The sequence below is a fragment of the Oncorhynchus mykiss genome, chromosome 17, assembly GCF_057628025.1.
Source record: "Oncorhynchus mykiss isolate SJ-2025 chromosome 17, ASM5762802v1, whole genome shotgun sequence".
NCBI lineage: Eukaryota > Metazoa > Chordata > Actinopteri > Salmoniformes > Salmonidae > Oncorhynchus > Oncorhynchus mykiss.
Genome location: NC_143038.1, coordinates 21,912,400 through 21,927,958, shown reverse-complemented (window position 1 = coordinate 21,927,958; position 15,559 = coordinate 21,912,400). Strand labels below are relative to the sequence as shown.

The following is a 15,559-nucleotide window of genomic DNA, read 5'->3' as shown; positions in this document are numbered from 1 at the left end:
GCTTTATGTTTTGGATCATTGTCTTGTTGGAAGACAAATCTCCGTCCCAGTCTCAGGTCTTTTGCAGACTGGTCCTGTATTTGGCTCCATCCATCTTCCCATCAATTTTAACCATCTTCCCTGTCCCTGCTGAAGAAAAGCAGGCCCAAACCATGATGCTGCCACCACCATGTTTGACCTTGGGGATGGTGTGTTCAGCTGTGTTGCTTTTACGCCAAACATAACGTTTTGCATTGTTGCCAAAAAGTTCAATTTTGGTTTCATCTGACCAGAGCACCTTCTTCCACATGTTTGGTGTGTCTCCCAGGTGGCTTGTGGCAAACTTTAAACAACACTTTTTATGGATATCTTTAATGGCTTTCTTCTTGCCACTCTTCCATAAAGGCCAGATTTGTGCAATATACGACTGATTGTTGTCCTATGGACAGAGTCTCCCACCTCAGCTGTAGATCTCTGCAGTTCATCCAGAGTGATCATGGGCCTCTTGGCTGCATCTCTGATCAGTCTTCTCCTTGTTTGAGCTGAACGTTTAGAGGGACAGCCAGGTCTTGGTAGATTTGCAGTGGTCTGATACTCCTTCCATTTCAATATTATCGCTTGCACAGTGCTCCTTGGGATGTTTAAAGCTTGGGAAATCTTTTTGTATCCAAATCCGGCTTTAAACTTCTTCACAACAGTATCTCGGACCTGCCTGGTGTGTTCCTTGTTCTTCATGATGCTCTCTGCGCTTTTAACGGACCTCTGAGACTATCACAGTGCAGGTGCATTTATACGGAGACTTGATTACACACAGGTGGATTGTATTTATCATCATTAGTCATTTAGGTCAACATTGGATCATTCAGAGATCCTCACTGAACTTCTGGAGAGAGTTTGCTGCAATGAAAGTAAAGGGGCTGAATAATTTTGCCGGCCAATTTTTCAGTTTTTGATTTGTTAAAAAAGTTTGAAATATCCAATAAATGTCGTTCCACTTCATGATTGTGTCCCACTTGTTGTTGATTCTTCACAAAAAAATACACTTTTATATCTTTGTTTGAAGCCTGAAATGTGGCAAAAGGTCGCAAAGTTCAAGGGGGCCGAATACTTTCGCAAGGCACTGTATATATTGTACCTCCTAATATTGTATGTATCGCTTCAATGGCCTGGGCTATATTTGTTTGAATTCAAGACCAGATTGATCTCAGTTTGTCAGAATAGCCACTCATTTTCGTCATTTGCGTGATATAAAAAAAGTATTCTGTCAAGTAAATGACATAGAAATGGATGAAAGGCTGATTTCTTTTAGACCTCGGGGCCTATGATTTCTTTATCTGGCCCTGTCCCCAAGACTTCAAGACTTCTCATAACATAACACTTTGCCTCCATTTAAACGTAATCAATAACTAATACCACTTTAAACAACTGACCAATAATAGCTCATTACAGTGGTTAAGCATTATCACATGGCTCAAACTATGGAGGTCAACAATTGACAATCTTTTGAGGTGAGTGCAGCTGCACATTGGTGGTGGGTGAGGTGGGTCCCCCTTTACAATGCACTTGGGAAACATAAATCCAGTCCATTATTCAATATATTTGTAGTAATTTGTAGGTGAAATACAAATTCCTATACAAATCAGTCAACAAAGTGTCTAGATCGTCATAGAATAACGTAAAACATTTTCACAAAGTTTCTTGTTGTCTTCTCATACAAACTAGTACTTGTGAGTACAGAGAGTTATCGGTCACAGGTTGTCTCTTTTGCCTTTTCAATCCAACAATGCTGGTCTTTTTTTTTGGAAAGTTGGCTGCAGTGGTTCAAAGTCAGTGGAGGTTGAAGCATGGCAGCCTTCCAAGCTCTGGGAGATCGAGCCTCAGCCAGTCTTCTATAGGGCGAGGGGAGGAGGGGAGGGGGGGGGGGGGGGGGGGCAGGCCCAGAACAAAGGGAACATGTGCCACCCCTACTCACTCACACACACACACACACACACACACACACACACACACACACACACACACACACACACACACACACACACACACACACACACACACACACACACACTGATAAGGGCAGGTCTCTAATCATCACACTTTCACATCCCTCTCGCTATCGGGCAGATGTGTAACCCCTAACACAAAGACGTTCCCAGAACATTTCCTGCTTTTGTGTCGTTAGCTCATTTTCATCCCCATGTTGCTGAATGTCATATCAATGAAACAGAGTTTTTACAAATGTTCCGCTGTTCAAATCACCCTCCTCTTTGATGAGAATATAAGCTTATTGACTATTTGGGTTTGTGTGATGTGGTGAGATTCTACCTGGCTATCTGATGTAGTTTTTTGCAGCTTCTCAATGTACTGATGAGTAGATAAGCAGTATTTTGGTCGGCTTGAGTCCGTTAAACCTCATTCTCATTCCAGTATTAATATTGACGCCAAGCTATTGATTTGGACATGTTAGTGTTCAGCTGTCTTTTTTCTTGTGCCCTTTCCATCTGAACTGCCGGTGTGTCTGTCTCTATACAGTAGATACAGTGCCTTGCGAAAGTATTCGGCCCCCTTGAACTTTGCGACCTTTTGCCACATTTCAGGCTTCAAACAAAGATATAAAAGTGTATTTTTTTGTGAAGAATCAACAACAAGTGGGACACAATCATGAAGTGGAACGACATTTATTGGATATTTCAAACTTTTTTAACAAATCAAAAACTGAAAAATTGGCCGGCAAAATTATTCAGCCCCTTTACTTTCATTGCAGCAAACTCTCTCCAGAAGTTCAGTGAGGATCTCTGAATGATCCAATGTTGACCTAAATGACTAATGATGATAAATACAATCCACCTGTGTGTAATCAAGTCTCCGTATAAATGCACCTGCACTGTGATAGTCTCAGAGGTCCGTTAAAAGCGCAGAGAGCATCATGAAGAACAAGGAACACACCAGGCAGGTCCGAGATACTGTTGTGAAGAAGTTTAAAGCCGGATTTGGATACAAAAAGATTTCCCAAGCTTTAAACATCCCAAGGAGCACTGTGCAAGCGATAATATTGAAATGGAAGGAGTATCAGACCACTGCAAATCTACCAAGACCTGGCTGTCCCTCTAAACGTTCAGCTCAAACAAGGAGAAGACTGATCAGAGATGCAGCCAAGAGGCCCATGATCACTCTGGATGAACTGCAGAGATCTACAGCTGAGGTGGGAGACTCTGTCCATAGGACAACAATCAGTCGTATATTGCACAAATCTGGCCTTTATGGAAGAGTGGCAAGAAGAAAGCCATTAAAGATATCCATAAAAAGTGTTGTTTAAAGTTTGCCACAAGCCACCTGGGAGACACACCAAACATGTGGAAGAAGGTGCTCTGGTCAGATGAAATCAAAATTGAACTTTTTGGCAACAATGCAAAACGTTATGTTTGGCGTAAAAGCAACACAGCTGAACACACCATCCCCAAGGTCAAACATGGTGGTGGCAGCATCATGGTTTGGGCCTGCTTTTCTTCAGCAGGGACAGGGAAGATGGTTAAAATTGATGGGAAGATGGATGGAGCCAAATACAGGACCAGTCTGCAAAAGACCTGAGACTGGGACGGAGATTTGTCTTCCAACAAGACAATGATCCAAAACATAAAGCAAAATCTACAATGGAATGGTTCAAAAATAAACATATCCAGGTGTTAGAATGGCCAAGTCAAAGTCCAGACCTGAATCCAATCGAGAATCTGTGGAAAGAACTGAAAACTGCTGTTCACAAATGCTCTCCATCCAACCTCACTGAGCTCGAGCTGTTTTGCAAGGAGGAATGGGAAAAAATGTCAGTCTCTCGATGTGCAAAACTGATAGAGACCCAAGCGACTTACACCTGTAATCGCAGCAAAAGGTGGCGCTACAAAGTATTAACTTAAGGGGGCTGAATCATTTTGCACGCCCAATGTTTCAGTTTTTGATTTGTTAAAAAAGTTTGAAATATCCAATAAATGTCGTTCAACTTCATGATTGTGTCCCACTTGTTGTTGATTCTTCACAAAAAAAATACAGTTTTATATCTTTATGTTTGAAGCCTGAAATGTTGCAAAAGGTCGCAAAGTTCAAGGGGGCCGAATACTTTCGCAAGGCACTGTATCTGAATCACTGGAAACTGGTGCATGGAGGACAGCTCATAGTAATGGCTGGAATGGAAAGCCATTACAATGAGCTTTCCTTCCCTCACCAACTTCCAGTGATCTCAAACTATTACTATCACTCACTTTTATTATTCAAATCAAGCAATAAAGAAAAAAGCCACACCCCTGACCCACCGTGGGGGAATTTCCACCCACAGGTGGATGGCCTGGTCTGTATGTGCAAATATGCATAATTGTTCTGGTACTGTGTATAAGCGTGGAAATACAGTCACATGAAGCAGTATGGGACAAAAAATGAACTTGAATCATAGCCACCATACGACATCTGTGTGTCGAATGCAGTGGAGGCTGCTGAGGGAAGGATGGCTCATAGAAATGGCTGGAATGGAGTCAATGAAATGGTATCAACCACATGGTGTTAGCTAACATGAGCTATTTTCTATGGTAACGTTACAAAAGAGGGCATACTGTATGCAGACAGGAGGAGGGCGTATGCAGCTGGGAGAGTCAAGGATGTTGACGCGAGAGTTCACGGAGCAGCCTGTTGATTGCAAACAAAACAGCGAAAGCAACTTTGTTGCATTTTGTAACTCAGAATTACATCTTCAGTCGTCGTGGAAAAGAGGCATCATTAAAAACATTTGTAAACAACTGGTTGCAGTTCAGAGTCAACCTGGAAACTAATGAGATCCTGAGGGAAATCGACGAGAAATCAACAGCTTTATGCTATGGAGGAACAGCATACTCCATTGTGGAAAGATCCGGCTACCTGACAAAAGAACTCTTAATCCGACAAAAAAAGAAAGACAGACTCATCTACAGACACGGACAATTTACCTACCATTGAAGTAGAGGCTAGTACTCTTGCTGGAATCCATGCAACACTTGAAAAGTTCTGTGAGATGGTAGCAGGGCTGAGAGGGGGTTTGGAGTTTAGCCAGAGTGAAATTATCTCGCTCCAAGGAGAGAACAAGGCGCTCACAGCCAAGGTAAAAACCCTCAATTCCAACATGGATTGTCTACTCAGGGAAAACAGGGTGATAAAGGAGTCTACTAGATATACAAAGCTGTAGCAAACGTGAAAATCTCATCTTTTCTGGGATTCCTGAGGATCTAATAATCCAGAGGGGGCGATCAGAGAATTCATGCATTCTGCCTTGAAACCTCCTCTAGAGACTGTAAACAAGGTAACTTTCCACACAGTACACAGATTTGGAGCTCGGAGCAAAAAGACCAAGGGTCCCAGACCTATCATCGCAAAATTTGAACACCTCTAACAAAAGGAGCTGATCAAAAGCAGAGAAAGGGAGCTAAAAGGGACCAAATTCGGTCTCAATGACCAATTTCCACTGGAGACAAACGAACTTCGCAAGAGGCTGTATCCTGTACAGAGGCAACAGAGGGAGAGCGGTAAGCGTACCTTTCTCATTGTGGACAAACTATTTATAGCCTCAGCAAAAAAATAAGTGTCCCTTTTTCAGGACCCTGTCTTTCAAAGACAATTCATAAAAATCTAAATAACGTCACAGATCTTCATTGTAAAGGGTTTAAACACTGTTTCCCTGGCTTGTTCAATGAACCATAAACAATTAATGAACATGCACCTGTGGAACGGTCGTTAAGACACTAACAGCTTACAGACGGTAGGCAATTAAGGTCACAGTTATGAAAACTTAGGACACTAAAGAGGCCTTTGTACTGATTCTGAAAAACACCAAAAGAAAGATGCCCAGGATTCCTGCTCATGTGCGTAAACGTGCCTTAGGCATGCTGCAAGGAGGCATGAGGACTGCAAATGTGGCCAGGGCAATAAATTGCAATGTCCTTACTGTGAGACGCCCAAGACAGTGCTCAACGGACAGCTGATCGTCCTCGCAATGGCAGCCCAGTGTAACAACACCTGCACAGGATCGGTACATCCAAACATCACACCTGTGGGACAGGTACAGAATGGCAACAACAACTGCCCGACTTACACCAGGAACGCGCAATCCCTCCATCAGTGCTCAGACTGTCCGCAATAGGCTGAGAGAGGCTGGACCGAGGGCTTGTAGGCCTGTTATAAGGCAAGTCCTCACCGGACATCACCGGCAAACAACGTTGCCTATGGGCACAAATCCACCGTCGCTGGACCAGACAGGACTGGCGGGGGCGTATGCCTCATGGCCAACGTGACATGGTGTGATGAAAGAAACATACAGGAACTCAAATCCTTCTGTTCACCTGATTTAGAATTCCTCACAATCAAATGTAGACCGCATTATCTACCAAGAGAATTCTCTTCGATTATAATCACAGCCGTATATATCCCCCCCCCCAAGCAGACACATCGATGGCTCTGAACAAACTTTATTTAACTCTCTGCAGACTGGAAACGATTTATCCGGAGGCTGCATTCATTGTAGCTGGGGATTTTAACAAGGCTAATCTGAAAACAAGACTCCCCAAATTTTATCAGCATATCGATTGCGCAACCAGGGGAGGAAAGACCTTGGATCATTGTTACTCTAACTTCCGCGACGCATATAAGGCCCTGCCCCGCCCCCCTTTCGGAAAAGCTGACCACGACTCCATTTTGTTGATCCCTGCCTACAGACAGAAACTAAAACAAGAGGCTCCCACGCTGAGGTCTGTCCAACGCTGGTCCGACCAAGCTGACTCCACACTCCAAGACTGCTTCCATCACGTGGACTGGGAGATGTTTCGTATTGCGTCAGATAACAACATTGACGAATACGCTGATTCGGTGTGCGAGTTCATTAGAACGTGCGTTGAAGATGTCGTTCCCATAGCAACGATTAAAACATTCCCTAACCAGAAACCGTGGATTGATGGCAGCATTCGTGTGAAACTGAAAGCGCGAACCACTGCTTTTAATCAGGGCAAGGTGTCTGGTAACATGACCGAATACAAACAGTGCAGCTATTCCCTCCGCAAGGCTATCAAACAAGCTAAGCGCCAGTACAGAGACAAAGTAGAATCTCAATTCAACGGCTCAGACACAAGAGGCATGTGGCAGGGTCTACAGTCAATCACGGACTACAGGAAGAAATCCAGCCCAGTCACGGACCAGGATGTCTTGCTCCCAGGCAGACTAAATAACTTTTTTGCCCGCTTTGAGGACAATACAGTGCCACTGACACGGCCTGCAACGAAAACATGCGGTCTCTCCTTCACTGCAGCCGAGGTGAGTAAGACATTTAAACGTGTTAACCCTCGCAAGGCTGCAGGCCCAGACGGCATCCCCAGCCGCGCCCTCAGAGCATGCGCAGACCAGCTGGCCGGTGTGTTTACGGACATATTCAATCAATCCCTATACCAGTCTGCTGTTCCCACATGCTTCAAGAGGGCCACCATTGTTCCTGTTCCCAAGAAAGCTAAGATAACTGAGCTAAACGACTACCGCCCCGTAGCACTCACATCCGTCATCATGAAGTGCTTTGAGAGACTAGTCAAGGACCATATCACCTCCACCCTACCTGACACCCTAGACCCACTCCAATTTGCTTACCGCCCAAATAGGTCCACAGACGATGCAATCTCAACCACACTGCACACTGCCCTAACCCATCTGGACAAGAGGAATACCTATGTGAGAATGCTGTTCATCGACTACAGCTCGGCATTCAACACCATAGTACCCTCCAAGCTCGTCATCAAGCTCGAGACCCTGGGTCTCGACCCCGCCCTGTGCAACTGGGTACTGGACTTCCTGACGGGCCGCCCCCAGGTGGTGAGGGTAGGCAACAACATCTCCTCCCCGCTGATCCTCAACACTGGGGCCCCACAAGGGTGCGTTCTGAGCCCTCTCCTGTACTCCCTGTTCACCCACGATTGCGTGGCCACGCACGCCTCCAACTCAATCATCAAGTTTGCGGACGACACAACAGTGGTAGGCTTGATTACCAACAACGACGAGACGGCCTACAGGGAGGAGGTGAGGGCCCTCGGAGTGTGGTGTCAGGAAAATAACCTCACACTCAACGTCAACAAAACTAAGGAGATGATTGTGGACTTCAGGAAACAGCAGAGGGAACACCCCCCTATCCACATCGATGGAACAGTATTGGAGAGGGTAGCAAGTTTTAAGTTCCTCGGCATACACATCACAGACAAACTGAATTGGTCCACTCACACAGACAGCATCGTGAAGAAGGCGCAGCAGCGCCTCTTCAACCTCAGAAGAAATTCGGCTTGTCACCAAAAGCACTCACAAACTTCTACAGATGCACAATCGAGAGCATCCTGGCGGGCTGTATCACCGCCTGGTATGGCAACTGAACCGCCCTCAACCGTAAGGCTCTCCAGAGGGTAGTGAGGTCTGCACAACGCATCACCGGGGGCAAACTACCTGCCCTCCAGGACACCTACACCACCCGATGTCACAGGAAGGCCATAAAGATCATCAAGGACATCAACCACCCGAGCCACTGCCTGTTCACCCCGCTATCATCCAGAAGGCGAGGTCAGTACAGGTGCATCAAAGCTGGGACCGAGAGACTGAAAAACAGCTTCTATCTCAAGGCCATCAGACTGTTAAACAGCCACCACCACACTGAGTGGCTGCTGCCAACACACTGACACTGACTCAACTCCAGCCACTTTAATAATGGGAATTGATGGGAAATGATGTAAATATATCACTAGCCACTTTAAACAATGCTACCTTATATAATGTTACTTACCCTACATTATTCATCTCATATGCATACGTATATACTGTACTCTATATCATCGACTGTATCCTTATGTAATACATGTATCACTAGCCACTTTAAACTATGCCACTTTGTTTACATACTCATCTCATTTGTACATACTGTACTCGATACCATCTACTGTATCTTGCCTATGCTGCTCTGTACCATCACTCATTCATATATTCTTATGTACATATTCTTTATCCCCTTACACTGTGTACAAGACAGTAGTTTTGGAATTGTTAGTTAGATTACTTGTTATTACTGCATTGTCGGAACTAGAAGCACAAGCATTTCGCTACACTCGCATTAACATTTGCTAACCATGTGTATGTGACAAATAAAATTTGATTTGATTTGATTTGATTTGACTGGCAAAAAGTGCTCTTCTCTGATGAGTCATGATTTTGTCTCACCTGGGTGATGGTCGGATTCGCATTTATTGTCGAAGGAATGAGCGTTACACCGAGGCCTGTACTCTGGAGCGGGATTGATTTGGAGGTGGAGGGTCCGTCATGGTCTGGGGCGGTGTGTCACAGCATCATCGGACTGAGCCTGTTGTCACTGCAGGCAATCTCAACACTGTGCGTTACAGGGAAGACATCCTCCTCCCTTATGTGGTACCCTTCCTGCAGGCTCATCCTGACATGAGCCTCCAGCATGACAATGCCACCAGCCATACTGCTTGTTCTGTGCGTGATTTCCTGCAAGACAGGAATGTCAGTGTTCTGCCATGGCCAGCGAAGAGCCCGGATCTCAATCCCATTGAGCATGTCTGGGACCTGTTGGATCGGAGGGTGATGGTGAGGGCTAGGGCCCCCCAGAAATGTCTGGGAACTTGTAGGTGCTTTGGTGGAAGAGTAGGGTAATATCTCACAGCAAGAACTGACAAATCTGGTGCAGTCCATGAGGAGGAGATGCACTGCAGTACTTTATGCAGCTGGTGGCCACACCAGATACTGACTGTTACTTTTGATTTTGAACCCCCTTTGTTCAGTGACACATTATTCAATATCTGTTAGTCACATGTCTGTGGAACATGTTCAGTTTATGTCTCAGTTGTTGAATTTTGTTATGTTCATACAAATATTTACACATTTTAAGTTTGCTGAAAATAAATGCAGTTGACAGTGAGAGGACGTTTCTTTTTTTTGTTGCTGAGTTTAGATGGACAGCTCTTCCGAGACAGCTCCAAAACACCATGGCTTGTAACGCTTGCCGTCCGGGGAAGGAGAGGAGGACCAAGGTGCAGCGTGGTAAGTGTTCATATTGTAAATATTTTAATGAACACTGAAAACAAAACAATAAACAACCAACGAACAGTCCTGTAAGGTGCAACACTAAACAGAAAATAACCACCCACAAAACACAATGGAAAACAGGCTACCTAAATATGGTTCTCAATCAGGGACAACGGTTGAGAACCATACCAGGCCAAACACAGAAATAGAAAATCATAGACAAACTAACATAGACAACCCACCCGCCCTGACCATACTAAAACAAAAGACAAAACAAAGGAACTAAGGTCAGAACGTGACATGGCTGAACTAAATTCTACGGGAATGTCAATTAACGGGGGAAAAAAGTATGGGAACTGTAAAAATATCAGAAACACTATGATGTTGATTTGAACACACACACACTCAATTACATGCTCGCTTACACATACGGACTTACACATACACAATTGATCTTTCTCTCTTCTCTTCTCTCCCTCTTTCCCCTCTCTATTGTCGAGAACCTGTTTTTTGTTTGTCTAACTTTTCTATGTCTTTGTCTACATGTTTATCTATGTTTACAATAAGCAAGGGGAAGATCTAAGAACAGGGACCTTGTGGAATAATAACATATTGTATGGGATACATTTGTACTGTAGTGAAGCAGTCTCTATAGTAATACAAGGTCTCTTTCATAATCATGTAAAACGTCAATTGCTATGGAAATGCTGGGATGTGTTTTTCTATGAAAATGATGTGAAAGGTAATTATGATTCAACTATGATGGTGATATGATATGGATTACAATTATCATCCTGAATACTTAGGCAAAACTCCATGTTCCACACATAGACACTCAACCATGCAAATTGGGTGGGTTATTATTTATTTGGACATCACACATTACAGTCTTTTTTTTTCACAAAGTCTGCTGCCTCAGTTTGTAGGATGGCAATTTGCATATACTCCAGAATGTTATGAAGACTGATCAGATTATTTGCAATTAATTGCAGTCCCTCTTTTGCCATGCAAATTAACTGAATCCCCCAAAAAACATTTTCACTGCATTTCAGCCCTGCCACAAATTGACCAGCTGACATCATGTCAGTGATTCTCTCGTTAACACAGGTGTGAGTGTTGAAGAGGACAAGGCTGGAGATAACTCTGTCATGCTGATTGAGTTCGAATAACAGACTGGAAGCTTCAAAATGAAAGTGGTGCTTGGAATCATTGTTCTTCCTCTGTCAACCATGGTTACCTGCAAGGAAACACGTGCCGTCATCATTGCTTTGCACAAAAAGGGCTTCACAGGCAAGGATATTGCTGCCAGTAAGATTGCACCTAAATCAACCATTTATCGGATCATCAAGAACTTCAAGGAGAGCGGTTAAATTGTTGTGAAGAAGGCTTCAGGGCACCCAAGAAAGTCCAGCAAGCCCCTCTGCTAAAGTTTATTCAGCTGTGGGATCGGGGCACCACCATTATCAGCTTGCTCAGGAATGGCAGCAGGCAGGTGTGAGTGCATCTGCACGCACAGTGAGGTGAAGACTTTTGGAGGATGGCCTGGTGTCAAGAAGTGCAGCAAAGAAGCCACTTCACTCCAGGAAAAACAGCCATGAGAGTGGGCTCACTCACAATTTTGCCTAAGAACACAGCCTCGAATAAAGAATGGTACTAACACATCTTCCGAGAGCAACTTCTCCCAACCATCCAGGAACAGTTTGGTGACGAACAATGCCTTTTCCAGCATGATGGAGCACCTTGCCATAAGGCAAATGTGGCAAATGTGGCTCGGTAACAAAACATCGATATTTTGGGTCCATGGCCAGGAAACTCCCCAGACCTTAATCCCATTGACTTGTGGTCAATCCTCAAGAGGCGGGTGAACAAACAAAAACCCCAAAATTCTGACAAACTCCAAGCATTGATTATGAAAGAATGGGCTGCCATCAGTCAGGATGTGGCCCAGAAGTTAACTGACAGCATGCCAGGGCAGATTGCAGAGGTCTTGAAAAAGAAGGGTCAACACTGCAAATATTAACTCTTTGCATCAACTTAATGTAATTGTCAATAAAAGCCTTTGACACTTATGAAATGCTAGTAATTATACTTCAATATTCCATAGTAACACCTGACAAAACTTTTTAAAGACACTGAAGCAGCAAACTTTGTTTAAATTAATATTTGTGTCTTTCTCAAAACTTTTGGCCACGACTGTACATACTCTCACTAAATCACATCCAATATACATATCAACCTACTCAGATTTACTACAAACATAATATCTTGACCCAATTTTCTAACATCTGTGGCATTGGCTCACAGGCAAACAGGCAAGGGAATAAAACAAATATTGCTCAAACCTGTTTCCTGAATTCTAAATATCAGACATTTGAAATCTCAAATTTTGACTGTCATAATACCTTTTATGGCAGTAACTTTACAAGTACTAATTATGGTCAACTTAGACTAGTATCTAGTTATGGTAAGTGGTGAAATAAGTATAGCCAGTTACAATTGTAACTGTTTAGCAAATTATAAAAAAAGAAGATCAGTCTTTACATGGCTAAAAGAAAAGGAATATAACATATACCGTTTACAGGAAACCCACTCTACATCCTTAGATGAAGCTGTGTGGAAAAAGGAATGGAGTGGTGAAATAATTTTCTGCCATGGACAAAGGAATTCAAAAGGTGTGATCATATTGATTAACATTTCGATCTGAATATGCAAATAGTCAAGAATGATTCGCAAAGAAGGTGGATCTTTTTGAATATGAAAGTGGACGAAAAAGAGATCTGGCTCGTTAATCTATATGGTCCAAATCAGAATTTATTCAAGAACGATCTAATGTAATCTATTACAAAAATAAAGCAAACTGGATGGAATATGGAGGAAAATGCACCAAATTCTTCCTGAATCTCCAACACAGGAACGCTAACAAAAATAATTTGCAGAAACTTGTTACTGAGAATGCAGTCATCTATGGTTCTCCGTATTATATTTTAAAAGAGGAAGCTAAATATTTTAAGCAGATGTTCTCTTTTCCTTCTCATCCTCACCCACTGACTGACGATTATTGTAAGGAATTATTTCCAAATAATAAAAAAAATAGAAAAGTAACAACTGTACAGAAAGATCCGTGCAAAGGCCAAATTACAGAATAATAACTTTTTAAGGCTATTAAATCCTTTTCAGTGTGGAAAAACCCCCAGGGCTTGATGCCATACTGGTAGAGGTATATCAAGCCTTCTATGATATTCTCAAAGCTCCATTGCTGGCTTGTTTGAACTACTCCTATAGAAACGGTAGTCTGTCATGTACTTAGCAGGATATCAGTCTGATTTCACTATTAGGCAGGCAGGGTAGCCTAGTGGTTAGAGCGTTGGACTAGTAACCGGAAGGTTGCAAGTTCAAACCACTGAGCTGACAAGGTACAAATCTATTGTTCTGCACCTGAACAGGCAGTTAACCCATTGTTCCTAGGCCGTCATTGAAAATAAGAATTAGTTCTTAACTGACTTGCCTGGTTAAATACAATTTTAATTATTAAAACAATACCCAGATTGCAAATATAAAGACCCAGTCTATCTAAAAAACTGGAGGACTCTTACACTTCAATGTTGTATTACAAAAATGCTAGCGAAATGCACAGCACTCAGAGTTAAAAAGGTTTTACCAGGTATTGTTCATCAGACAGGTTTTTTACATGGACTATACATTGGAGATACTATACAACAACTACTAGAAATAATAGAACATCATGACACATCTGAGAACCCAGGTTTGGTATTTATAGCAGATTTTGAAAAGGCCTTTGATAAAGTAAGACTGGATTTAAATTATAAATGCCTGCATTCTTTCAATTTTGGTGATTTGCTTATAAAATGGGTCAAATTAATGTATAACAACCCTAGGTGTAAAATAGTAAATAGTGGCTACTTCTCAGAGTTTTGAATTATCAAGAGCAGTTAAACAAGGGTGTCTGCTCTCACCATATCTATTTGTTATGGCCATCGAAAAAATGCTATCTATTAAAATCAGACCAAATAAAAACATTAGAGGATTAGAAATCCAAGGCTTAAAAACAAAATATATGCCGATGACTCAAGTTTTATATTAAGTCCGCAAGCTAGATCCCTGCAATGTCTCATTGAAGATCTAGATAGGTTTTAGTCTAGAGAGTCCAGGAAAGTTAATTATGATAAGTGTACAATATTAAGTATTGCAGTATTTTACATTACCCTGCAGTTTACCTATAAAATGGTCTAGAGGTGAAGTAGACAAACTTGGTATTAAAAAATTGACAAGATCCTGCAACCGTACCTGTCTATTTATAGAAGAATTGCCCCGATTAACTCCTCAAATCATATCTCAGTTTACTCACTTACTTATGACGCTGCCTACTCCTCATGATTAATTTCTCAAATCATATGAGCAAAAAATATTTTGCTTTATCTGGGATGCTAAACAAGGCAAATAAAGCGTACCTACAGTTGAAGTCGGAAGTTTACATACACTTAGGTTGGAGTCATTGAAACTAATTTTTCAATCACTCCATACATTTCTTGTTAACAAACTATAGTTTTGGCAAGTCGGTTAGGAAGTATCTATATCCACAGTAAAATGCGTCCCATATCGACATAACCTGAAAGGCCGCTCAACAAGGAAGAAGCCACTGCTCCAAAACCGCCATAAAAAAGCCAGACTACGGTTTGCATCTGCACATGGGGACAAAGACCGTACTTTTTGGAGAAATGTACTCTGGTCTGATGAACCAAAAATAGAACTGTTTGGCCATAATGATCATCGTAATGCTTGGAGGAAAAAGAGGGAGGCTTGCAAGCCGAAGAACACCATCCCAACCGTGAAGCACGGGGGTGGCAGCATCATGTTGTGGGGGTGGCAGCATCATGTTGTGGGGGTGCTTTTCTGCAGGAGGGACTGATGCAATCCACAAAATAGATGGCGTCATAAGGAAGAAAAATTATGTGGATATATTGAAGCAACATCTCAAGACATCAGTCAGGCAGGAAGTTAAAGCTTGGTCACAAATGGGTCTTCCAAATGGACAATGACCCCAAGCATACTTCCAAAGTTGTGGCAAAATGGCTTAAGGACAACAAAGTCAAGGTATTGGATTTGCCAAGCCCTGACCTCAATCCCATAGAACATTTGTGGGCAGAACTGAAAAAGCGTGTGCGAGCAAGGAGGCCTACAAACCTGACTCAGTTACACCAGCTTTGTCAGGAGGAATGGGCCAAAATTCACCCAATTTATTGTGGGAAGCTTGTGGAAGTCTACCCAAAACGTTTGACCCAAGTTAAACAATTGAAAGGCAATGCTACTAAATACTAATTGAGTGTATGTAAACTTCTGACCCATTTTGAATGTGATGAAAGAAATAAAAGCTGAAATAAATAATTCTCTCTAATATTATTCTGACATTTCACATTCTTAAAAGAAAGTGATCCAAACTGACCTAAGAGGGAATTTTTTACTAGGATTAAATGTCAGGAATTGTGAAAAA

The 15,559-nt window shown here is 42.6% G+C and overlaps 2 long non-coding RNA genes across 2 annotated transcripts in view; one reads left to right on the top strand and one right to left on the bottom strand.

Annotated features, from left to right (window-relative positions):
• LOC149975859 (uncharacterized) overlaps window positions 1–15,559 on the bottom strand; it is a 944,026-nt gene that overhangs the window by 144,243 nt on the left and 784,224 nt on the right. The window lies entirely within an intron of this gene.
• Window positions 1–15,559, top strand: part of LOC149975863 (uncharacterized) — a 56,377-nt gene that overhangs the window by 33,812 nt on the left and 7,006 nt on the right. The window contains exon 2 of the long non-coding RNA XR_016487810.1: window positions 9,977–10,065. This is a non-coding gene — a long non-coding RNA (uncharacterized LOC149975863). The remainder of the gene's footprint in view (window positions 1–9,976; window positions 10,066–15,559) is intronic.